At 46.9% G+C, this 23,964-nt stretch overlaps 1 protein-coding gene across 3 annotated transcripts in view; it reads right to left on the bottom strand.

Annotated features, from left to right (window-relative positions):
* LOC119446553 (uncharacterized) overlaps positions 1-23,964 on the bottom strand; it is a 531,274-nt gene that overhangs the window by 407,814 nt on the left and 99,496 nt on the right. For 2 of the 3 annotated variants that reach the window (XM_049664209.1, XM_049664210.1), the window contains exon 3: positions 1,088-1,174. The exons of the other annotated variant lie outside the window; for it this stretch is intronic. The gene's annotated coding sequence lies outside the window, so the exon portion shown is untranslated. The remainder of the gene's footprint in view (positions 1-1,087; positions 1,175-23,964) is intronic. 3 annotated transcript variants of the gene reach the window in all.

The raw sequence follows: 23,964 nt of genomic DNA on the forward strand, positions 1-23,964 counted from the left end.
ACTTAACAGTCATCTGATAGGATAGTCTATAGAGTCACATCCACGTTGGAGGATTGTCTGTTCCGACAGAGGTCCGCTGTCGAACTTGTTGAGTACGGCAGTAAGTCAGAGTCTCTGTGCACAATACTGCGGACACTGACACAGAATGATGGCTGATGGTTTCTTCTTCACCGTAGTGGTCACAGGCTGTGGTGTCGGCCATTCCTTTGCAGGGACAACGTAAAATGTCTACGGCTTGTACGACGCAGGTTCCGATGATACAGGCAAGCGGCTTAGTCCCGTGTTTTCGTGCTACGATGTCATCGTGATACAGGAACGCGACATTTGCGAAGATTAGTCTCTCAGGATTTGCTCCAACACTGAAGAAAGTGCGTGTTCTCATTTCCATCGCAACTATATAAACTCATTGAGGTTTGCGGATAACGATAATTAAGATTGATTTTGAAAGCAAGAGGAAGTTAGTTTCGGCAAAGTAAGGAAGAGGAAACAATATACCCAGGAATATTTTCATGCCAAGAAGCTTGCGAAGGAGAAGGAAATGAAATAAAAGGGTCAAAAAGAATTCAAAAGTACTTGCTGTTGGGCGACTATTGCTATTCCATATTGCTGTTCGCATCTTAAAAGCCATATTAAGTCTAAAAATAGTCATTTCACGAAGGGGAACTATATCAGATCGGAAAAAGAACGGTATTGAAGATAACGCAGAATTTCACACCACAAATGTCAAAAGTGGCAGCCATATGTCAGTATGAAAATAACCCTATGTTGAAATGTCATGCTGGTATCCGAAACAACAGCTTCTCACACTTCTCCGACCTTCGTGTGCTCGCCTGAACAAGTCGTGTTTAATTGTTAAAGAAAAAAAAAGTAATAAGCAGTCACATATGTGCATTCGTTATGACCAGGCGCCTCACCGTCCGTGTGCGCTCGCGAACAGTTCCCTATTTCCCATATTTATGTCCTTTCTCTAGTTTTACTCCCTTATAGAAGCCCTTGTGTAGCTAACCGGACATTTGCTCTCATTAACTCCGCCGTCCTTGCTCTCTATACTCAGCATCCAAGTTTATATATAAATGCTTGTCCTTACCGTGTTCAGTCCAGCGGAGAAGAGCATAGTTTCCTTCGCCAACGTCCGCAATGCCGGACACTGTCGCTTGGATCAACTTGAACACATCTGGGAAAAGAAACAAGCGCGAGTGTGAGAGTGTAGTTACTTCAGTTTGCACACGTGTGAAACAATTTCTGTTCGCGGTTGAATATCGCTTGTTCTGCTTCGTGTTCGTCGTGGATTTCGCGTTGCCGTCACATTGCTTAAGTGGCACGCAATGCTTTTGCGACTAATGGTTAGATATGAGAAGCACCCGCACTCAACTTGTCGTAAAATACAGCAAAGGAAAAAAAAAACGATGCAGTCAGGTTATATTGCTACGCTTGTTTGGAGTCTTTGGCCACTCAGTTCGGAACGGAGCCGAGGTTGCTTTGCAGACGAGAAGCGGGGCTGAAGCTCGCTAAACGTCAGTTCCGTGCATGGCGAATATCTGCCAGCTTACGTTCCATAAGACAGTGCTTGAGTAATGCCTGCTGGCCACGAAATATAAATCACGCCCAGACATGAAAAGGAAAATGAAAACAAAACAACAAGTTCCGTCAATACGGCGGCGCAATATGACGAACGCAAGGTGCGCTGTCCTTATAATAGCGTCGACCTCACTCTCGGAGATGAAATCGACTTGCGTCACGCTCCAAATGGGCGAAGACGCGCCCACGTTAAAACATTACCAGCGCACGTCCCGCGTGGCGCCCCCAGAGTGTTTTAGCGTTTTGCGCTGTAGGAAAAGCGCATGGAAATAAAGAAAAGTGTCTATAGGTATTTATAAGCGCGCTTGGGAAACGCGCTGCTGCTCACAGGGTGGTCTGACAGCATGGTGCCTCTCGGCAAAACACAGCGGCGCCGGACAGAGACACCCGCCAGCTGGCGTTTCCGCTAACGCGTGCCTTTTCGCGCTCTCGATGCGTCTCCCTCAAGCCTGACGCGACGGAAAACAACGCGTCCAACTCTTTCGCTAATAAGAGCGCGCGGCTGTTCCCTCCCTTTCGTCAACGATGTGCGCTGGTGCTCCGACACCACTCCTTCAAAGCCCCGGGCCCACCCGCAGCACACTGCTCCATCTTGACGGCGTCGCGAGGGTTAGCCCTAAAACCGCGCCCCTCGGCCCCATTTGGGACAGCACCTCACGCGAATTACTACTCGAAGGATCGAGGAATCAGTGGTAACACTTCGCCGCTAAACACTGCGATTAAGCGATGATTATACGCCGAAAGGCCTTTTTTTGCGCGTCCTTGAAAGATAGCGTTTCAGTTAGCCTTTATGCGTGCAATTATGTAAGCGAGATCATCGTTTTACATGCAAGAAATAAAGAAAGAAAGAACACCTTTCTTGTGCGTCCTGTACACGCAATTAACATACTGAAAAGTAGGATAAGGCCGCAAGATCTGGGACATGATTATTCAAAGCATGTCAGCTTTGTTATCTTCCCTGGGCGACGGTATTCATGCACGTGAATGGCCTTTGCACCGTCAAATTTCGTAGTAAATACCTTTGAATGTGAGGACATACAGCTTCAGAACATGATGGTGTCAGCGTGACGTCACGATGGCATGCTGGCCGTTGCCGCTAGTTTATGTGTAAACGAGAGAAAGCGAGCTGTCTATAGGTTAAATGACGTGCACGCGTGAGCTTGCGGGCGAATTAATGCACAGTTACGAGAATCTCGCCTGGCGTCAGCTTTTTCGAAAGAGAGAAGTAATGCTTCCGGCCAAACTTCTGAAAGCTTTCTCTCAAGTATTGTTGGCTCAAAGCCGAACGATAGAGAAAAATCTGATAATCATTGTTTAAACCGCTATGTTACAAAAATAAAGGACGAGGAACATTTTCAAACTGGTGCACGTGATCATTTCCTCTTAGGCTTGCGAATGTGGTAATGGATATAGCAACATAAGTCACTTGACTGTAGCCATGAGGAACTACACATAATATCGAATACTTATCCCACGCTTTTTTTCTTACTTTCTTTCTATTTATTTATTCATTTATTCATTTATTATTACTTTTTTTTGTTGTGCGTAAGAACATGAACATGTCCGGAAAACTGTAACAAGAGACGAGGGGCCGAATTTGCAAGGTTTTTCGTCCGTAAGTGGCCGGTCCAGCGGCAGAATCGGCAAGCATTTGCTTTTACGAGCAATTCTAGAGTGAGTGCGTTTTATGAATACGGACCCACATCTTTTTATAAATTACTGCAGGAAAACCATATCAGTTGACGGCATTGGTCGCCATCTTTGATTTTATTTCCGTGTATGTCTGGTGTGCTTCCGTTGACTGCCCTCCTTTCTCTATCTTTTTGTTTACCCTTTCTTCTTGTGTAAGACAGCCAACCAGGATTGTATTTACAGAAAGCTCTTACGCTAGAATTGTTCGTAAGAGAAAATTTCAGCCAATCTTGATGCGGGCCGCATTATCAGCGAAAACTCTGAGCGAATGGCAAATAGCACTTACGATTGAAAAGCGATGCGAATTCGCTGGTCTATAGAACTTTATATAGTTATCCTCCGTACCTTTTGCCGTCTATATTCCTTATCTATATCTGATACAACTTGGTGAAGCGTCAGAAGAAAATCCCACCGAGGTCATCATGTTTCCGGGCATGCAATCGGTGAGAAGAAGTTCTGAAGTTCCCACCAAAAGAAAGAAAGAAAAAAATCTACAAGTAGGCCACGCTGATCCAGTGTTAACCCATGCGAAAGAGACCCTGCGGAAGGTTATTGTTGGTTTTTAGTGTTTAGGTAGGTCGGTAAGTATAGGTTTAATGGCGTGTAACTGGAGACGTTGGAAGCAGTACGCTTCCGGCTATTCCATTTCACTTAAATTTAAGAAGTAAATTTTGTTTAAATAAAAAAAACATAAAGTAATAATAACCAAATATAAAAAAATACTTTAGGGCGCACAGACACTCACACTTACAAGAGCTAATAAAAAATAAGAAAAAAAAACTAACGAAACATAACAAAGAAGGCGAGTCACTGCACAAAATCGTCCATAGTATGTCGCGCACATGTCCGTACTCATAAAAAAGTATTTTACGCACTGAAGCTGTTTTTTCAGGGTCACTGACTGGCCATGGCCTAATTGTACTAAGGGACAATGGATGATTTCCCAGAGCCCTAAGCTTAAAGCCATAAAGCCATTAGAGTTACAGAATGGATGCCAAGAGAAGGGAAGCGCAGTCCAGGACGGCAGAAAGGGTAATGAAGTGAGGAAATCTGCAGGCGCAAGTTGGAATCAGCTAGCACAAAACAGGGGTAATTGGAGATCGCAGGGAGAGGCCTTCGTCCTGCAGTGGAAATAAATATAGGATGATGATGATGATGATGATGATGATGATGATGATGATGATTATGATGATGAAGAAGAAGAAGCTTAAAGCGCATCTGTTGCCTTTGCTGGGCATATAATGGGCAGTCCAGGAGCATGTGGGCTATGTTCTCGTCCACAAGTCCCCAAGCACATGACGCGGAGCTTGCATGATGAATTTAATAATAAAAAAAGTGTTTTGTGTATGCCACGCAAAGGCGAAAGCGTTGAAACAACGTTTTAGCATTTCGCGGTATCTTCCCATATACATAGAACTTTAGCTCAGAGTCTACAGCACATAAAATTGACCTTTCTAACACTTCACCAAACCGTGCCACAGATTATATTATCACTGAGACATTAAGTAATAAGTTTCTAACTTCAATGTTGAACGTATGAATGTTGCATTCTTATCCATGTTCGTGTGCACGTTTCACCGATTCGTCTGCTCGTTCGTTTTTAGTTATGCCGGTATAACTGGGAACCCAGTGAAATGACATTTAATGCCACAGTACTCGTGTGGCGATGCACGCGGCATGGTCAAGAGCGGTAACTTATATGGCAACGAGAGCGCCGTGCCCAAATACAAAACGACGCAGCTCTATAGTTTCGGACTCCTTCATGGTAACCATGCGAATAGCAGATCGAACATAACTGCACGTGGGGTTATCACTAACGCGCGTTTGTCATAACTTTTGTCCTTTTTTGATCTCATAAGCGAGAGTTGGTCGGCTCTGCAAGGCGCAAGAGATTCGCGGTAGCGACAAGCGTGGTTGCGATATCAACGTTGCCGGAACTCATTTAATCATATGCGCGACGCCCCTAATTTTTTTTGTCGCACCTGTTATTCCCGACTTCGCTCGTGCGACACATTATGCCGAAATGTCGTGCTGTTAGGGAACAGATAACCGTCACCATAAGGAGTGCAAGGTGGCCTTGCGCAACTCTTGTTGCTGCATGCATAAACAGGTAGCTCATGCATACAGCAGGTACTTCTGGTTATTTTGTGCAGCGGGTGAATATGCATACGTATCGTATGAAGGCGCAAACACTGTAGAGGGGCAACTCGCTTTTTTTGTTTTTTTTGTAAATGAATCCGTTCGACTTGCAGTATTCATGAAGGTCTGTCGTAATGAATGCCTAGTATATAATAAAGCACCGAAAACTTGTCATTATGCCAACGTTGTACGCAGAAGAAAGGGTGTTATCTTGTCAAGCTACGTTGGCTCGAAAAAACGAGAGGGCTTACACGGGGGCAGTTTTTTGTAGGACCAAAACATACGGAAGAGCACCTCGTTGGGTTAATGCAGCGTTGTGGACTATTCGTGAATCAATTCCGGTTAGTTGTATTTGCATCATATACCTGACAGCTATACTGGACTGAGGCAAGCATAATATGCGTGTAATCGTTTGTAACAAATGACTGTCGGAACCACGTGGAGTTGTTTGCAATCTATGCAGTTCAAACCAGTCACAACACGCACCATTTACACAGCGCAGAAGCCTCGTACTGTTGCATGTAGACGTACACGGCGCGACATCGAAGAGGCCATCCACGGCCTATACCCTGCTTTTTTCTATAAAGCATCGCATCATAATTAGCACGTCATACGCAGCGCTTTCCGTCTGCAATTTAACACTTAAAAACACCTTTCAAGATGCCAATTAGCAGCTGGATATTTAATATACTCGTTCCTTCCTGCAGTAATCTTACGCGTCCCACGGCACTATGTAATCTGGGACCGTTTACGTACGGCAGTTATGGACGCGGGAGAGGCACCACTTTGCTGTGCATAGGAAGCGACTGAAGCAAAACGAACGGTCAAGTTACGAGTTAAGAATGTGAAGAAAGAAAAAGAGAAATCTCACAGGGACACATGCGCCTCCTCTCTAATAAACGACGTGTGTACGTGTCTCCGTTGGCCAATGGGCGCTCGCGTGTGTCACGCCGCTTTTTTGGTCACATTGTCAACGCTCGGTTAATGTCACTTCAGCGCGCACTATGCGGACGAATCCTGGAAGGCAGCACTTCTGACGACGTGCACATTTTCGAGGGAAATTTCTATATGCACTCAATTCAAGCACTTTGCTGAATAGCAATGCAGGATGCACTTCGGAACAAATACTTGCAATGCGGCTCTTCGATTTTGTGAACGAAGCATAAAGGTGAAAAGCATATCTGGGGGTAGGGGAAGTGGCGTTTTGGTGAGAAAAGCAAGCGTTGACCCTGGCATTCCTCGTGTGATCGCCATGATTCGCCAGTCCTACTGGTCACGTGCACGTTGCATCGCGCACACGTGATCTTTATCTCGAAAATCATTGCCCCGTCTTTTTCTTTGTTTGTTTCTGGAAGAACGCTCAAAGGTGAGACTCCACTAAGGCCACCTGACGAACGCTAAGTATTCGGCAAATCAAAACACAAACGATACATGCAAGCAGAAGTTCAGGGCGCGCCGGCTATAGCGTATACACGCCTCAGATTTTCAGTGCCACGGCGCGTTCGGCTAAGAAGAAGATTCAAAAGAGCACCGCACATATGCGGGGCAAGCAACCGGCGCCGCATTAGCTTCTTGAGGGTTGGAAATGAATTATACGCCACCCCGGTTTCTTCGTGTTACGAGACCGCACCACCCCGAGCGCGCATGTGGCCCCGACGTATATAGCAGGGCAGCGCCGTTTCGCCTATAGGAACGCCACGGTCCGCATAAAAGGCCGAGTGATTGTTTGTGGACACAGGCGATAAGGCGGCCGCCGGTGGGCGAGACGGTGTTCGTGTGTGCGTGTATGTGTCTGTGCGCGAGCTAGTCCGAAGAAATATAAGGCACAGTTCGGGGCACGGGAGGGGGGAGGGTAGGGGATCGAGGCATCGTGTGCGCACACTAATTTCGTTGACTCGCTAATTACCACGTGTGGCAGGCCTACCTCCTCCGCTGTTTAGGCATAAGATGGAGGAAGAAAAAGAGAAAGAAGAGCGGGCCTGAGATCGAATTAATGCCGTGTACGCAAGCACACTATGATGTATCAGCCGCGCGTTGGCGAGCCGAGTAAAAATCGCGAGCGTATTAGAGAGATCGGGCTCGGCCTCTCCGGCACCACTCCCGCTACCAGCCTGATCGGCGGTGGGCACACGGGCTCGTCGATGGGTGCGATACGGAAAAAAGAAATACGGCGGGAACGCAGGGCGAACGCTTCTTCTTGTTTGTTTTGTTTTTTTCGAGGTGCGGTCGTCTTTGCCAGAGGGTGGGGGGTGCCGGTCCAATCCCCCCCCCCCCCTTCCCCTTCTTCCCGCACCAGACGTGTCTGCTTCGAGACGCGCACGCGACGACGCAAACACTTCCGCCTTGTTCTGCAGCGAGAGAAGACCATTACGGCTTGTGTGGATCGACGAGCATTGCAGGAATTCGCTTTGCGCAACCCTTCTTAGACTGTCTTTAGCGAGGCGCGTGACTTGACCTGCATGATTGCCCTGGTGTTTGATTACGCTTTCTCGGAAACAGGGGTTCACTTTGTTTATCGCAACGAAAACTTTAAAACTGTTCGCGTGAAACAATATAAACGCTCATATGAAGCCGGGAAGCTGAAATGCTGAGCAATAATTTTTCTTTTCTTGGGGGCCACAAAGCCAAGAAGTGCGCAACTGCAGCAGAGAGATAAGAGGGCACTAATTTTGTCGTTATATATGTTAGTATCAATTTTATAAGTATACTTTCGCTTTGCCGTTTAGTCCTTATGATCCTGTAATTTTGAGAAACGTTAACAGAAGCTTGTAGGAGGGAATCAACGCGACAGCTTTCCGTATATAACAAGTGCAGATTAATTGCAATTTCATCCTCGGGGTTAAGTTGGACTGACAGGACAAAGACCGATTGCATGCAATCAAGGTTTCACGTCTCAAAGCAACGCCTGATCTAAGGTATGCGTCATCGGGGTTGCTTTACGGTTGTTAGTTATACGCAAACTAAGTCAATGAAGGTTTATTCGACCACCCCGGGGGTGTCTTTTTTTTTTTTTTGTAATCGTGCACTAAAACCAGGCACACATAGACATGTGGAACTTTTCGTATTATACGTTAGGGTGGGAACGCCACCTTATCTGGGAGTCGAACGAGCGACCTAGTGGTCAGTCGCTGAGCCACAGCGGTATGTATACGTTAAGGCGAGATTAAGACTTTGTGTTTATGTTAAGCTCTCTCTTTTTCACTCAATGCTGACACGAATGCGCATCGGCTTTTACGGTTACCTTATAAGCTATACTTAATTCTCTTAGACATTTCATGCGTCTATGACATACTACTGCCTGTTCGATAACACTGTGACTCACCGCAATATGTATCGTAATCTAAGATTGCGAGAGACATTCGGGGTTGGCATTCTCGGCGGACTCCGACGTCTCGTAATTAGAGACCAAGCGTTTTAGTCTAATTGACTGGAACATTCGGGACACTTGCACATAAACGCCCTTCCAATGAGGCGTAGAACGCCGGAGAATTCTTTTCCTATATGGCCGTTATGCCCTCGCAACAGAACGCGCGCGCCGCATTTTCGATGGCGCCAACAGCTCAGAGGCGAAGCTCGCTTTAAAGCCGCGTCCGAGAAAATTGCAGGCTTCGACAGAAGTGGCGGCCATCTCTGTCCGAGATCTTCGCCTATGCGGGGCGAGAAGCCACCGCGGAGTGATTGATCTCTGATAAAACAGGCCCTTTTTTTCTATCGGCCTTCCTGGCAACGTCGCCTTGTCGACGGTTCGGGTATAAAAGGCATTATTCGGAGATATAAACGCGATACGAGCAATTAAAACACCGTGTTTCTTTTTATTATTTTTCTCCTCGGGCTATACGCGCGTAAGCACCGTTAAGCTCTTTGCCGAATTTCAGGGTGTGTGTGTGTGTGTGCGTCACTTGTGCTGTCACCCCGCGCTATTCCGCCACGCGTGAAAATAACGGGTGTGCGGGCTGTCAGTACGGGAAAATATATTCCGGCGTCGATGCAAGCGAGACTACATCCGCTCCTGGTCATGGGACAACGCACGCGACCCAGCCGCGTCTGCAGAAAAAAGAGGAATAAAAGGTTACAAAGTAAGCGAAAATAAATTTCGGGGGCCAGTCCTGCATATATACCTCAGGCCGCGTCCCGATCGATCATGTTTTTAATGCTCGAGAACCACCGACACCCTCCGAGCGCGCTTTTTTTTCGGGCCGGCGAACATATTATACGTGGAAACGGTTCGCGCATATCGCCTCCGGAGACAAACGGCTTAAACAGCGCTATTGACCGGTCCGCGAACGCAAATTTGCTCGGACAAGCAAATCGCTCGGTTATGCATGGGACCAAAGGCAGATCAGCCGCCGTTCTCTCTCCCTTCATTCTTATTTATTGTCCTTTTTTTTTCGTGGTATAAGCGAGACCGATGCAAGAAGCCACGGCGAGAGAATCTGCTTAGAATTACGCGTTGCTTCGTGTTTTGTTGCTTTATCGTGAGAGATATCTATAAGCTCGGCCAAGATCACACTTCCCTTCTTACCGCTGCGTTTTCTTATCAGCCGCGCATTTGCTCGCCTGTTAAATTTGCGACCGCGCCCCCGTGAGTTTATAACGGAGTTACGTGCACCCGAAATACGTTCTTGAAGTCCCTTCCTCCTCATCATAATCATTGGCGCGCCACTGCAGCCCCTACAGTCGTTTCTTGCTTCCTCATTGAAATGGCCTCACCTATCAGCACGCGCAACCTGCGAGGCGCGCCTACGGCTACAGCACGCACCGTTTTAGCGACTGACCTTTCGGCCCCTACGTTAGCGCCTGGCACGGGCGGTCTATACGCTGCGTTTTAAAGAGAGCGTGGTGCTACGCAGCCAATGATTACCCGCCGTGGTAGATCTATGCTATAATGCTGCGCTTCTGAGGTTGCTGGTTCGACCCCTGCCACAGCGGCCACATTTCTATAGTGGCTGGATGTGCAAAAACGATCCTGTATACTTAGATTTAAGGTGCACGTTAAAAACACCCAGGTTGTCAAAATTCCCCGATGTGGTGGTGGTAGTGGTGGATTGTAGCAACAGGAGGGTTTATGTAGCCTGGCGATCAAGGCCGGCAATTGCTCCTCCCGAGCGTCTCTTACAATCTCACTGCAGTGTTTCACCATGTGTCTATCTTAACCAGTCTTTCTTAAGAATGCCATAAGGGGACGTGAAGTTTCTTTGCGGGCTATAACTGATCCCTCGGGGAATACAAGGTGCTGCAGGCATGCGTGCAGAAGGTACTTTATTTTTCAGAGTCTCCCTTTCATCTTCGAATTTCGGGCACGACTACAACAAGTTTTCAATGTCTCCTGTCTCGTCGCACGCCGTACAGTTCGGAGAATTGATTCGCCCCGTCTTAAATAACAATGCCGGTGTACTAGCAGATCCCGTCCTTATTCGATATAGAAGTGAGGTTTCCTCTCGGTGAAATCTCTTGGTTACGCAGGGCATATATGGCGGAAACCAAAGTGACCAAAAGTGATTTCGAATGTCAGATTGTTTAACTTGATTACTTTTTGTGGCCTTGACTTTGGGAGGATGATAGAGCGCTGAGTATGCAAACGCATCAGCTTTTTTTGTTGCCGGAAATACCAATGTGGGAGGACATCCACCGAAACTTTACTGTGAAGCCTTTGTTGTCGAGTTATTTCACGAGGGCTAGTGATTTGCGCGGGAACTTGATGGACGGTAGACCACGGTAGAGTTGTTGTAACGCGGCCTTTGAGTACGTATAAGGAGAACCACATTTTGTGGAGGCAAAGTCTTCAGTCTGCGCAGACCAGCAGCTCTCGCCTTGCCTTCCACAACTGTCGACGGGGCTATATATACAGTCCAGACGGCCAGAGCACGTATATCTCAGAGAGGGAATATAGAATGCAGCTGCGCCGCGGTCTTCGTCTACTTTGGCAGAGCCATCTGTGTATACTTGCAGGTGATTCGAGTAAGTCGTGTTCAGATGTTCCAGAACCAGTGACTTGGCTTCTGCAGATGAAATGCAGCTCTTTGATTGCAATCGTGGTACACTTAAGTCGTGTGTGATATCTTCGAATGTCCAAGGTGGTTCTACCTTCTCCGTCTGTCTCGAATAGCACAATCCTTAGACTCGAAGCGCATTCAATGTTGCACAAAAATCTGAGCGCGGCTTTTTACCTATATGTCTTAAGATGGCTTTGCCGGGCGAAGACTGACTCAAACGTAGTAGCTGGGCCATGAGAGTTTGGGAAGCCTGACGTCGCAGAGGGTGTGACTCAGCTTCTTAGAGCGCATTCTTGTTCAATGCCGGCTGGCCGGGGACCCCCAGGCACCTCCCCCCCCCCCCTCCCCCCTATGACGCGCCTCTTAATGAGATAGTGATTTTGTCAGGTGAAACTTCAGAATTTATTTATAAGTCAATGTTATCGTGTATGGTTTTAAGCGAGCATGTTCGCGAGCTTTCTGTATACGCGAGAAATCGTAGGGAGTACACCACGTATTCAAGTATATATTTTGAAAGTATACGGGATAGTGCAACCTAGTTACTTTTTGTTGAAAACTTGCTCTGTCGCACACATCACACTGTGTCACCCAAGTTTACAACGCGTACTGCGTAAAACTATTGTAACGTGACTAAAGCACCTTTTTTTTTTTTTTTTTTACAGTCGTTTCAATATTAATTTTAGAAGACAGTATACGAGTGCCTGCTGAAGATTGCTTCGGAATAAGCAGTTTTTAAGACATGTAGCTGCGAAATAATGGTTAATATTACATTTCTGCAACCGACGTTCTATCACGCATCGTCGAAATCTCCCTTTGACAGATCAACCTTTGACAACCAATTGGCCTTCGTGAGCAATGGCGAAGTGAACTTCGCGCTAACCAATGCTGCTATATAGGTAGACTGCGAGGTGCGAAAGCACAAATGAACAAATTTTCGCGTAATATTTTCTGCAAGCCATTAAAGGTAGTCTAGAACAGCGCAAAAATAATTTTTTAAAAATGTTGCGCGGATCACGCTTTCACTAACTGAACTCTAGATTTGAATACGAAATTATGTTGTCGAAAGATATTACATACTACGTATGCTTTTTCTTTAACATTGCATCTCAACTTCTCCAGAACTTCTGGCTAAACGTACTAACGTACCTGAATCTGCAGTTCTGCATATATAATCCTATACAACACGAAAAGCACGGAGTGTGCATGATTCGCAACGCCCGCGGCACGCACGAGTGGAGGTTCTTGATTATGCTGAATTCAATGTTTCCGCTCCTGCTTATTTCTATTACAGGCGCACTTTTCTTTTGCCTGTAATAATGAAGGAAAAACCAATGCATCCGAAAGTTATCAGGTTACCCTAACCTAACCCGATTCCTTTGACTACAGTCTCGAAGGTTAGAGCTCACGTTCCTTTCAGAACGATACGGTGAGAAGTGGAGAAAGGAGCTAGGCGCACAGAAACACACATACACACAAAAGAAAGAAAGAGAAGAAGTAAAGAAAAGAGAGAAAAGAGCCAACAGTTGAGCGCGCTTCTACAGAGCGCCTATTTCCCTCTGAAAATTGAGACGTTGGCGAGACAGCGGATTTCAGGAGGAAGAAATAAAAGAGTCAGCGCTCCATCTGATCCGGAAAGCGCGTCGAAGAGCGTGCAGAGAAAATGGCAGGGCAGGCAAAACGCGGCGCCGCGCTCGATTTCCTCTCGCTATAGTATAGTTCACCTTGTGCACCGGACAGAGGGAGGGCGGTTGTGTAGTTGCGAGATACCCGACGGAAAATCACTGCGTCAGGTCGCAAAAGCGCATAGGCAGGACACAAAATGAGCGGGTTTCGAGGAAAAAAAACACAGACCGCATGCCGAGAGAAAGGAGCGGGGTGTCTGCGGTCAGCCCCTCTCACGAAGCTGGAAAATCATACTTCTTCGGAACGCCAAGACTCTCACGCGCGCGCGAGAATAGACGCGTGAAAACGTCGCTGTTGTCAGTCTCTGCGGGAAATTGTGTGCGTGCGTGTGTGAGTGAGTGAGTGCATCTGTCCTTATATAAGTCGGCGCGGTGTGAGTGTGTGTGTGTACAATGCAAGTGTCGAAGAGTGCGCGTACCACACCAAGCCGTGATCACGTTCGCGGTGCTGTCGATGCCCCCCCCCCCCCCCCTCTTTTTTTTTTTTTTTTTCCTTTTCGGAATCCGGGCGGAGACGTTGCTCGTGGTTGGGCGTTTGTTTCCTACGTGATTCGTATTGTGCGCAGCAGACACACGATCACGCGAAACCGCCCATTGAAAGTGCAGGGAGGCTAAGAGGCAAGCCGAGAGAGCCAGGCCAAGTACGACGCTCGACGCTGTAAGTTCGAAACGGAGAAAGGAAGGAAGGAGTCGTATGGGAGAACCTTTGCAGGCATACATACAAACTACGATTTACAGTGGGTTTCCTTGTCTCTCGCCGATCTTATACACCTCTTTCTTATTTCTCGCATCTTTCTTTCTTTCATCTTGCGTTGTTTTCGCAAGGAGAAACGCAGGCAAAGCGCACAGGGCGCCAGCGCAACACGCACGTCCCATCAGTTCTCTACCGAAGCCTCAGGAAAAACGCAGAGTCGATAGCTCGTCCCGATGAAAATCCCTGTGTTTCCGACTCAGGTTTTTCGCGTCGCCGACCTAATCGCCGATGCAACAATCGCGGAATTCGAGGGCGGCGCGAGGTGAGCGCGATCCCCCCCGTAATCATAACTCTACGCAGGGTCGACACTTCGCTTTCGAAGCAGAAGTTGGCGCATCCATCCGACTCGCTGTGCGCCCGATACTCTCCGAATGTATGTGGCGAAAGCGCGAACGGCGGCGAAAGATTCGCCTGCTGATGTGCATGGGGCGAGCGAGAGTGGTGCATGCGTGTGCGTGCTAGCACGTTGTATAATACGGCGCGCGCGATAGGCGCGCGTGCATACACAACGAGCATTCTTTTGCGGGCGCCGTATAGATGCACGTCTCTTCGATACACACGGCGGCCACAGAAGGTGTATCCCGCAACATACCTGATACAACTCGAGTTATCAGTTTCCTTGTTTCGTTTCGCTTTACGGTACTTGTAGTTTCGTCAAGAGAATCCGAATAACCTGATTCTTTGATTTAACGCTTTTGAGACTCTACTATATGTGCTGAAGATAATTAGTTTTAAGAGAAGCTTCGCAACAAAGTTTGTCAGTGCACCGTAGAAACAATGTCGCTCAGGGAGAGTCGAGTGCTGCACTAGCTTTCGTTTCTCTGTTAACAGCTTTCTTTTTTGATGGCTTGGACGTATTCGCAATTCAGTTGTTGCTATAGTGTGGTTCGCATGAACAGCCGCCAGTCAACCGCGTGATATGGCGGCGATGAGTGTTCAATGTGAGAGAATTCGTACATCAAAGAAAAGGCATTGCGGCACTTAGCCCGATGGGTCCGGATATTTGGTTCGCAAGACACACAAGAAGCCTGCGAAATGCTGACCGAGTATGGGGTCTTGAACAGTGTGCACAAAGCAGTGCGTATGCGCTTAAGGGGTTTCTATCAATAGGTTGCAGGTGATAGCGAACGTATTACTATAGCGAAATTGACCGGTCGATCAACGACAAGCAGTCTTTATCAGCAAAGTGTTCTATGAATTAGCAGCCCCTGTTTCATAAGCGGTAAGCCGGACAAACATTTCCTTCTCTTCACTTTTTCGTTTTTCTGCCTTGGCTTCTTATGGATCTTGCATTCTGTTTGGATTCCTGCAATCCATATGCAGGAGAAGTATGACAACGCTCTGTCAAAGCCCTTTCACACTAAGGTGTATTAGGTCTCTGGCATTCTCCAAAAAAGCATCGTCAAGCTCTCTATTTCTTGATCGCTTATATTGAATGAACTGGCTGCCTTTCAAAGCTCTATAGCTGTCATTCAGACTGTACTGTGGTCAGCGATTGAAACGCGATACTCGGACCGCATGGCAGCCGAAGCATTTTCCGCCATTGGTGAAGGCTAGGTGACATCTAATCGCTGAGCACTGTACACATAATATAAAATGCCAACAGTAAAATCAAGAAGACAAATCGGAATCAAATGTTCATCATACGGAAGGTGCCAAAAGTGAAATCAAGATGTCAAGTCGAGTTGTTTCTCACTTTCTTCTGTACTCTTTTTTTTTTATTGGGCCTTTCTCTCTTCTCCCTCTCTCCGTTGCAGATCAGTCTGTCGGGGTATACACTTTGACGCCGGCATAGCTCTCTGCTTTTAAATTAAGAGCTAGCTAGCTCCCTAACACGAACAAATCCAGAGTGATTCGGTAAACTCTAGTACGAAACGCGCCTCCAAGGTGGACAACGACGCCTTGCTCCTTTCGATTGCCTTCACATTGTATTATATACCCTCTGGCTCCAAGAGTACGCAGGTCTTTACGGTATACGGCGTATAAACCACGGCGTTCGCTATAGCACAATTCCTTCGCCTCGCGAGGTGCCGCATGCATTGCCTCCCAGTGGCGGACGAAACGCGTTGTGTAATGGAGCGCGCCATTACTCGAGATTCCACGCCGGCTCGTAGGTTTTGTCCCGAGGCGGTTTCCACTCGTCGTTGGGCGCCCCGTGCGATTTGCAAAATAGATTCAGAGAATGCGGCGGGCGCGTTATGAACAGTGCTCACAGAGACGCACACATGCCGATGTACGCGTTTCCCACGCGAGCTTGCATTTATGAATCCACGCGGCGAATTTGCGTGCGAATGAAAAGCAACAACGCGTCCTTCGCGCCACGCCGCGCATGCTGAGTACGCACACACAGAACAAGCGGAGGCGAGAAAATTTGCTTATAGGGGCTGTAGCATTGAGTGTTTTCTTTTGATTTTTGGGCTTAGTGCCGCAGATTATACGTACCCAATTGTTCGATGGTCAAGCCTCGTAATCGATTTCTCCTATATGACGAGGGATCTTTTTCTTCTGGCTAAACCTGCGCAGTTATGAACACAAACCTTGCCCATCGGTTTTGTTAATGATGTCTGCCTCGAAGGCTCTGTGAAACGGGACAACGCGAAAGTGCGCAGTTATCGACTTTTCCCGCATTGGTTGTGCTGGTTCGCGTAGAGCTATACACGACAGGACGCTCACTTATCTATCTCTACTTCGGGGATCAGGCATCTATGGAAAGGAATGGCGACCAAGGTGAGAGATTTACTATCCTGATTTTGTTTCTTTCTTGTAGGACGAGCCGATATCATAGCCTAATCGCAGGGATCAAGTTAAAGCTTGCCTTCTTCGTTGAAGCCACGTGACACATGGTATGAAAATTCCGCACGCTCTCCAACGTATGCCAGTAGAAGTACCAACAACCCCGCATAATAGGTTTCCAGCAAGGTTCTAAGAGTCGGATAGGCCATATTTCAGACGTGCCAAGCGTATACAGTATCAGCCGCCGTGTCGTACCATGTGTCTCTCGAACTAGAAGGTATGTGCGATGTGACACACCGTCCGGTACAACGTGATGCTTGTCGGGAAAAAAAATGGATGTTCCGAATGTTATAAACTTGGCGGTCACTTTTGCTGATACAATCAGATAGAAAGAGAAAGGGAGATAGATAAGAAAGGAAGGAAATAACGCAGAAAGGTTAATCATAGAATATGGGCCTGTTTAATTGCTGCTCTCCACTGGAGGATTGGAAGGGGAGCTACAAAGATAAGAACGAAAGCAGAAAGGGAAATTACGATCATAGAGTTACTTAGGAAAAAAATTAAACAGAACATATCCCTGATGCCTGTCAAGGTATGCGCAGGTTTCTTAGTGTTGGACAACGGTGCAATTGAAACAAAATACATTATATGTACAATGTGCAGGCTGGTCTGCTTATTTGCAGATTACGACGTGTCCATGGTTTCGGATAGTTTCTTTTCTTCGTGTTCCACAACTACCTGGATCTTCTGGGGAGGCACCATTCACAGCTAAAGAAAGGGCCTCCCGCAGTCTCTCTTATTTACGCCTGATGACATCAACTGTCCCTGTCTGATTAGTTAATAAGTCAGCCTACCCTTTTCCAGTTATTTGCGAAGCGCGACTGCTCCTGCAACTGCCGAAAGACCCCTTGCTGATGATTTCCACGTGTTTAAATCGCTAGCTAGTATGCGCATGTGTCAGAAATCAAGCGAGTGAGCTAGGAACATGCAGTATGTAGCGCACAACATTTATTCAAACGCCACAATCGAGTTCACTAGGGCTGATTAGATATTCGTGAGAGTTAAGAGTACGGAGAGGGTGCAGAGTGTGGCGGTACGAATGGAGTGCGCTCGTGGCAAGTCGATAATAGTTAGAAACGGTTAGTAACGGAACCAGAGTGCAAAACAACAGACAATGAAACGAAAAAAAAAAGTTTCGCTACAGAAATCACCAAGGAGAGCTATAGTGCTTCAGGCACAGCAGTTCAGCCAGCACGGCTATATATGGATTCGCCTAAATTTCGCCCTTCTGCATGGTTTCGAACGGCTTCGAGACTTTTTCAAATTGCTCATCTTCAACAGAATATCGCGTTATGAATGTCACAATTAGCAATGACTATGCATGCGCGCATAAACCTATTGCCTTCGTGCGTTTAGAAAAAAGAAAATGTTTTCAAGGAATTAGGTTAAGCCCAATAATTAAGCCACAAGAACGTTTGAAGCAACAAGCACAAATATTAGACAATCAATGTGCCGCACTCATCAATGACACGGTTGCTGCCCGATCGCAGCGCCACGGTTCCCTGTAGTAATTTTTGTATGAAAGCTCTATGCTATACCAACAACCCCACTCAACGTGGCTGTCTTTCACAGCCATCCGCGTCGTATTAGACGCCATGTCGTAGCTAGCATCTGTCTCTTTAAGCATGCCGCTTGTGAGACGCACCATGTGATATGGCGTGCGTCTTGTAGAAAAAAGTTATTATTCCGACTGTTCGCACCTTTTGGGACCTTGTTGTAAACTCATTGGGTGCACTTGCTGGTACGACTAGCCGCACGCCTGATCACACGCGATGTCGTGCGAGGTTGTGGTGGTATGAAAGGTTCACGCGTAGAAGACACGAACACAAGGGAGCCGAATTCAGGAAACTTCTCGTTAGTAAGTGCTTTTTGCCATTGGGCGCAGTTGCCTTCGCTGATAACATGTCCAGAATTATTTTTGGCTGCAATTTTCTCTTACGAACTATTCTAGGGTAAGAGGTTTCTGTGAATGGCGGGCCAAGAAGAATAGAAAAGATATCTGCCGTTCTTTTCGTTCTCCTAGTGTCTGTGTCTTATTTTTATGTATATACGCCCAACCTTTCGAACCGTCAATTCCTATACATACTCTCTCAGCTTTCTGTCGTTCCTCGTACGATGCTGCTCCTCGGGCCCGTATTCACGTATAAGTTCTTACGGTAGAATTTTTCGTAAGAGAAAATTCCAGCCAATCCGGTTGATGGACGTATCATTAGCGAAGACGGTCAACCCACTGGAAAGAGCACTCACAAACTAAAATCGCCGTTTGCAATTTCGGCCCCCGATTTACCAATCTCGCGTTGGTCAATTCAGCGCTCTTCGCAAGTCATACTTGCATAACACTGCCACTAAGTCGCGGCAAGCTCCGACGAAAACGCCGCACCAGTAAGGCAACATTGGCCAAAATGCTGGAAATTGTCCATTTCCGAGGTCAACGTCCTCGACGCTCGGTGCGATATCTGCACGGCCTTTCCCGCGGTGCTTCAGATTTATTTACGTGCGAGCTTCTTCTTCCATATAAATAAAGTGATGCAAATAGGACGAAATGCCGGCGCTCGCTAAAAGAACTGCGGATGAACGAAATAATAAAAAAAGAAGAACATAATTACAAGAGAAGGCACCGCTCACACGATCGTCCTTCCAAACTGCCGCATATACGCCTTTCTCTATTTCCTTTCTCGCGCCTCTGTATACTAGCGCCGACTTCGAAGCGAAGATAGGAGATTAAAAAGAAGGCAGGAGAGAGTGAGCGATGAAAAAAAAAAGATAGAGAAAAAAAAAAGAACGATGGAAAAAAAATACTGTGAGAAGAACCGCCGCGAGATTCGCGTAGCGGGTGAAACTGGCACCGGAAGTCATGTGACGGGGACTGTTAACTTGGCCCACTATACGACGCAAGCTGCAGCACCCACCCCCCTTCATCTGCCCCCCTCTCTTGGTTGGAGAGACTTTTGCGCCGGTTTTTCGACGCGACGACGAAAGGGGTCTTTGACCCTCGCGAGACCGTAACCCCGCGTTTGACTCCATTCGCCACCAGAAAGCCTCGACCTCCTCCTCCTCCTCGCCGTCTATCTCACGCTCACACATGCTTCGATAAAACGACGCCGCAACGCAGCGTGTGTGTGTGTTCGGCAGAAACAAAAACCCAACCATGCGTTGGAAAGAAGGGCGGGGGGGGGGGGGGGGGGGGGGGGGGGGGTGTAGGGCTGAGTGGGCGGGTGAGCTGTTGTCTAAGAACCTCGGCGCAGTGCGAGTGAAGTGAAAGAAAAAAAATTAGAAAAATTGACGAAATGATAACGTCTGGTGTCGAGAGGATACTAGACCTTTGACTTTTTGGAAATATATGAGACGCGTGAAAAAAGAAGCAAAATATGTGCGTAGACGAGAAGAGAAGTAAGATGGATAGATGAAAAAAAAAAAAAGTGCGGCAGCCTTGTTCCGGACAGGACTAAAATTGCCTCCGCCGCCAACTGTGCCAAAGAGCGGTCGTCGCGCAAGCACAACTGCGCACTTCGCCTAAAATTTTGGGGTAGTAAAAAAAAAAAAAAAAGAAGAAATGCGGCGCCCGAATGCAGCGACAGGCACAGTGAGAAGCAGGAGTAAAAGAAGAGTCAAAGTACGGCAGACTGAGTAAGATTGAATAAGCAAGGAAGGCGGCGGCGGCGGCCGGGACCGAGGTCTCGCTGCATGGCACGGGGCATCATCAGCAAGATCCATACGCAAACCGTGGTTCTCGCTGCGACGTCGCCGTCTTTAATAAACTGGTCGACGAGAAAGAAGAAAAAAATGGGAGAAAGACGACGACGCTATATATTAAATCAGAGAGAAGCGAGAGGCCAGATCGAGTAGATAGCGCTTAAAAGGATAGGCGTTCAGATCTACGAACACGCAGCAAGAACGAAAGAAGAGAATTAAGGACAAACTAGAAAAAAGAGAATCAGGAGGAAAGGGGGGATCGCATATTGCAGCTGTTTTCTCTCGAGTCGACGAGCTCTTGGGAACCACGGAGGAGGCGAGCGTAAACAGACACCGAGACGCGCAGACGACGACAGAAGGCCAACAGCGGAGTGGCGGTGGTGGCACTGGCAGGCGGAAGCAAGAGCTGTCCTCCATCACGCACGTCCCGCGAGATCCCACCGTTGAGCGCAGAAAAGCGCCGTAAAAGGCTTCAAAGGGACGGCGTGGCAGTGCCTCGTCCCGTGTATATACGGCCGCATTCAGCCGGCTGCGTTGACTGTACGTGGATGCAGGGCTCAGCTATGCAGTGATGATGATGATGATGATGATGATCTCTAGGCGTTTTATGGCTGAAGGGCACAGATATGGCACCAAGGTTTGCCGCAGCAACATGGAATTGTATTGTCAGTGACAGGTGTGTATACAGCTGCATTTAGCCGGCTCCATTGACTATACGTGGGTGCAGGGGTCAGCTAGGTAATGATGATGATGATGACAATGACGATAATTTGTAGTGGTTTTATGGCTTAAGGGCCCAAATATGGCCACCAAGGTTTGCCGCAGGAGCATGGAATTGTGTTGTCAGCGACAGGTTTGAGTGTACGAATACGTAAACCCGGCTTGAGCAGAAGTATTCGAAAGAAAAAAAAAAATCTGACAGCGAAAGCAATCGTTCACGACCTGACTTTTATGCGGATCCTTGTTGACGAAGTAAACATGAGTGTTTATATGTTCGTGTATATGAATGCAGACGGTAGCCGCTCCTGTCGAAGAGCCCGATGGGTCAGAGATGGCATCGCCAATTGAATAAGTTGGTCGTATAAGTAAAAGACCATATATGGCTAGTGAGAAATGTTGGGCTCTTCGTTATACCCGTCATGCGTGCGGCCGCCAGCATACAGTCCGTTTTTGTATAGACTTCATTTGCTGTGTTCGAGCGAGTGCCACGTCGTTCGCGAGGTGTTCAACTGCCGGTGAATCCTAAGCGTCCATCCATACGCCTGTCATTTCTCCCATGCCACCGGAAACTCCACTGACGGCGAAGAGGTCGAAGTGGCGCCGGCGCATGGTTGCTATTTAAATGTTCACATCGTGAAGTGACGTCTATTCGCAGCGCGGCTATACCGGTATAAACTGCAAGCCGTAAATAGCGACAGCTTGAAGGATGCCCGCTTCCTTCTTCAGTAAGTTTACAAGTTGGAATGTCTGAACGAAATGCAGCTTTCCAGTTCTCCATTTATAAACGAATTGCACTTAAGGCGCAGCTGATTTGTATTGCAGTGTCCACCCTGTCTCTGAACACCTGCGGTGCTTCATGTTCAATACAGGATTTTTATTGCTGAGGGTTCGGGAGTCGTAAAGGCTCCACAACAGGCATCCTTCGTGTGCCGTCACCAGACATTTCAAGGAGAGACACAAATAAAGTTGTCGACTACAGAAAAAGAAGGAACTCTCGCGAGTTTTGCGTAGTTGAGAATAGACGGAATTACTCTGGGCCGCATCTTCTTTTATACAGCTTTGCGACAATAGTCATGTCGTGAACAGAACTTCATCTGCGCCACTGTTTGGTCATCTTGACGAAATTATTTGATACGGGGGTAAATGGGTACAGCGAGTTTGTGAAAAGTTAGTATGTCCTCTCCGTATAGGTAACTGCGGCGACTTACAAGCGGTGCATTTAACGGAGCTTTCGGAAGAGTGACGTGCTGCAAAGACATAAGCAAGGCATGGACACCAGTAAGTGACACTCGTCTAGCTAACCTGCTAATCCAGCTAACAGTTACGCCTTTGAAATTTTAACACAGAATAGCGGCGATAAGCAAGCCACTGCGAAGCAGCCTATATTTATTTATTTATTTATTTATTTATTTATTTATTTATTTATTTATTTATTTATTTATTTATTTATTTATTTATTTATTTTATTTATTTATTTATTTCATATACCTCACAGGCTCCAGAAGGAGTATTGTGTGAGGGGGGCGGAAATATACCGGCGTTCATCGCCGCCGGTATATTTTCATGCAAGTTTGCAAAGTTTCATGATTGTGCAGCAGATAGTTACATTCGGGGAGTGCAAGTGATTCCCAACAATGATTACCTACTTTTCGCACATACATTTATTTTAGGCGCGTAAGTCATCGAATGTCAACAACTTCAATTTTACAGCCTTGCACTGCCCAGTAGTTGTTTGTTTCGAAGCTTCTTTTATGACTAATATATATATATATACATATATATATATACATATATATATATATATATATATTATGACTAATTATGACTAATTTTTATAAATGCGCTTTTTATGTCTTAGAACGGGAAATTCTGCCAATGATATTGATTAAAAAGCCACACTTTGAAAAAGGAATGCCCAGCCTAGTACCGCGTACCGCATTCAGGTTATTCTATTTCTTTATGACTCCCAGTGAATCTGCGACAGCTGAGAGCGTCCGTTGCTTCTCGTACGGTTTCTTCTGGCACAATACTAACTATTTTAGCACAAACTCTCGCGCTATTCGGTGAGATGCATGAAATATTTGAAAAGCGCTACAGAAACTTGCGAAGTCATTGCTGCAAGTACCAAGCAGGGCCAGGTGCTAAAGACAAAATACACTGAATCAGAGAGAAAGAAACCACGTTCTTGTTTGTCGTCCAGTCTTGCCACATCTACTCTTATGGCTATAGCGTTGTTTCGTTCCGCATCACATACTGATTATCCACGCTCAACATCCTGATTCGTTGTTCTGTAGCTCTCAGACGGTGTGACGTTACTCTGAAAAGTTCAACCAGCTAGACGGCAATAAGTCGACGACCTCGGATTCCCAGCTGTAGCTAGTGACACCATGCAAGCACCGATGGAAATCTTTGTTTTACAAGAGCCGAGACGGCTGCGGCATGAATTCAAGGGGAAGGAAAAAACAACGACAGATGTAATTCTTTCAGCGTGCCCAGCCTTTTCGGTCTTCTAGAAAATGGGAGTGGCTTGAACAGGTAAAGTCCAGTGAGAAAACAAAGGTCAGCCCGATGCCATGCCACTTGGACACTGTTGCCACTATACTGGAAGACAGTGAGAGGAAGGAAACGTAAATTAAGGAAAACAAGACGACAAAGCTACGGAGCCGGTTTCCGGTGGTGCCACTTTTGTCAACAGCGCCGTGATTGTTTGCAGCAACGAACGCTGCCTCCACTTTCGTCTCGCAGAAAGAATGAAACTTTGAGCCGAGTAAACCTTCTCTCTATACGTTACGTTGAAGCCCAACTGTTACCACTACCTTGGGGGAAACATAGAAACAAAGAATGTCCAGATGTATCTCGCGCAGGACGTAACGGTGGCGTCCTTTTGTGAGTCAACAACTAAAAAACAGAGCATCCGCCG

Source organism: Dermacentor silvarum, chromosome 3, assembly GCF_013339745.2.
Source record: "Dermacentor silvarum isolate Dsil-2018 chromosome 3, BIME_Dsil_1.4, whole genome shotgun sequence".
Taxonomy (NCBI): domain Eukaryota; kingdom Metazoa; phylum Arthropoda; class Arachnida; order Ixodida; family Ixodidae; genus Dermacentor; species Dermacentor silvarum.